Raw genomic sequence first — 3,049 nt, 5'->3', positions numbered from 1 at the left:
ATTCCCTGTCCCTCCCCCCCTCCCCTGCCTCTATGAGAGTATTCCCACACCCACTCATTCCCTCCCATCTCCTCACCCAGACATTCCCCTACACTGAGGTATTGAGCCTTCACAGGACCAAGGGCCTCTCCTCCCATTGATGTCAGATAAGGCCATCCTCTGCTACATATGTAGTTGGAGCTATGGGTCTCTCTAGGTGTACTCTTTAGTTGGTAGTTTATTTTGATTTATTTAATCTCCTCCTCCCCCCCCCAGAGGTTTAAAGTTTTCATTATTAAAGTCCTTCACTTCCATGATTAGATCTACTCTGAGATATTTTATTTTCTTTGGGGTTATTATGAATGGGAATGTGTCTATCATTTCCTATTTTGTGTCTCGTTATATAGAAAAGCAAGTTGTGCAAGATGGTTCTGTTTTCTGCCACACTGCTGAATTTATTCTCTTTTTCTGGTAGAATGTTTGGAGTATTATGTCACTTGCAAATGAGGACAGTTTGACTTCTTTTTTCCCTACTTGTATACTTTTACTTTTTATTGCTTCAGCCAAAATTTCAAGCACAACATTGAAAAGTGGGGATAGTGAACAGCCTTGTCTTGTTATTGACTTTGGTGAAACTGCTTCCAAACTTCTCAAAAAAATGTGATGATTCAGCCTGCCTGTCTTTTCAATTATAGTTTTTATTATGTTGAAGTATATTCCCTTCAGTACTTCAAACTTAAGGATGTTATGAAGGCATGGTGGATTCTACCAAAGCCTTTTATAGAATCTATTGAAATGATCATGGGACTTTTGTTTTTATGACCACATATGATATCTTTACATCTATTGTCTTGTGTATGATGAAACATTTGTGAGAATTTTGGTTTCTTTAAAAACACAGAAATGTTATGTGATTATGTTTTTGTATTATTCTCAGGTGTAGGGTATGGGGCTGCTGTAAACTGTCCACAGCACCTAACTTTGATTTGTCTTGAGCTCTGGCAGAGGCATGAGATGTGCAAGCTGACAGAAGCCTGATATAGATGTCTCCTGAGCTCTGCAAGAGCCTGGCAAATACAGAAGCAGATTGAACTGAGAACGGGGTCTCCAATAGAGCAGCTGAAGAAAGGACAGAAGGAGCTGAAGGTGTTTGCAACCCCATAAGAACAACAATATCAACCAACCCGAGCTCCCAGGGACTAACTCACCATCCAGAGTACACAAGGACTGGCCAAAGGCTCCAGCTGCATATGTAGCAGAGGATGTTCATGTTGGGCATTAATGGGAGGAGAAGTCCTTGGTTCTGCCAAAGCTTAATGCCCCATTGTAGGGAAAGGTCAGGGCAGGGAGGCAGGAGGGGGTGGGTGTGTGGGTGGGGGAGTACCTCATAGAAGCAGGGGGAGGGAGGATGGGATAAGGGGTTTCTGGAAGGGAACCAGCCAAAGGGGATAACATTTGAAGTGTAAATAAGTAAAATATCCAGGAAAAAAAAAAAAAAAGAAAGAAAAAGGAAAGTTTACCTTTGGAATACTAGGGACTCTTGACAGGGTATAAAAATGCCAGAGTGCAAAAGGCTGAGGCAGCTGCTGCCAGTACTGCTGCTCTCTGGAGATATCCTGATAGTGAAGTTTGGACTTGCCCCAAAGAACTTGATGCCTTTAATCAGCAGGAAGTAGTCTAATGAGTTTGACACTCCCTTTCCTCTCTAACCTTCTTACTCTCCTGCCTAGTATTGGGGGACTGGAAGAGTAGAGAAAGGTGGTAGGTAGAATCCAATTAATTAGCCAAAAGTACAGATACAGAGTCATCCTATATTTTAGTCCTAGACTGACTTCTTCATTACAAAGAGGCTTAGTTTTGGCGTTGATAAGAGGAAGGGGTGGTCACTCCAGCATTTATTTGCCTTAATTTTACTGAACTGTTTGGGTTTTCTTCAAACTCCTTGGATCCTTTGGTTAAGTTTATGACTGTTATCTCAAGTCTGTGTCCTAGTGTTCATCTAGGCAATCCTCATTAGAAAATATTTCTACAGGACTAATAGGTTTTAATCTTTTATATCTATTTATTTGCATGGGTGAGTTCAACCTAGAGGCTAGAAATGGCTCATGTGCAATGAAGGTAGGTAGGCTGAGGGGACTAGGCTGGAGTAAAGGATGTACCTCCTGGTCAAAGCCTGTAGTGTGGGGGTGAATTTGGCTGGGTGGAAAGGTGGCAGTTTTTGCTGCCTGCAGATCAAGATGTAGAACTTTCAGCTCTGTCGCCAGCATCATATCTGCCCCTACAGGGCGATGTTTGTTGTCATGACGATAATGCACTAAACGTCTAGAACTGTAAGCCAGCCCAATTAAATGTTTTCCTTTTAAGAGTTATTGTGGTCATGATATCTCTTCAGAACAATAAAACCCTAACCAAGACACCCGTCTAGAAATATGCTGTGGTGCAATCAAATGGTGGCAAGACTAGGACCAGGCACTGGGTGTAGGACCAAGACTAATTGTCGTGCTGGGGAGAAGGCATGGATGAGGAGTATCATTGAAACTTATGGGGCTAGACTCCTAAATAGGGAAGTGGGAGCTTTGGATAGGTGAAGAGATTGGATAAAATGCATTTTCTAAATTACCAAATCCCTAAAGTGCCTATCAAAGGGCACAAATTTAGAACAACAGAGAAAATATTAAGTTCACATTTCATGGGCTACTGAGATGGCTAGTTTGGTAAAGTGCCTGATGTTCATGCATGAGGATCTGTGGCACCTATTTAAAATCTGGGCAGATCATACATATCTGTAATTTTAGCACTGAAAGAAAGACAGGTGGGAAGCATAAGCTACACTGTGAGTTCTAGGCAATATATAAAGAATAGGTCCTTGTTTCAAAACCAAATATAAAAACAAATGAGAAACTCAAAAGAGGTAGACATGGTGGGCACATGCCTATAATTCCAACTCTTGTTGTTTATGTTTTTTTTGTTTTGGTTGGTAGTCATAGTTTTTTTTTTGTTTTTTGTTTTTGTTTTGTTTTTTTTTTTAAAGGGTTTTACAATGTAGACCAGGCTGGCCTGGAACACAGAG

This window comes from Micromys minutus (assembly GCF_963924665.1).
Source record: "Micromys minutus genome assembly, chromosome: 4".
Lineage (NCBI taxonomy): Eukaryota > Metazoa > Chordata > Mammalia > Rodentia > Muridae > Micromys > Micromys minutus.
Note: the sequence above shows the minus strand (reverse complement) of the source record.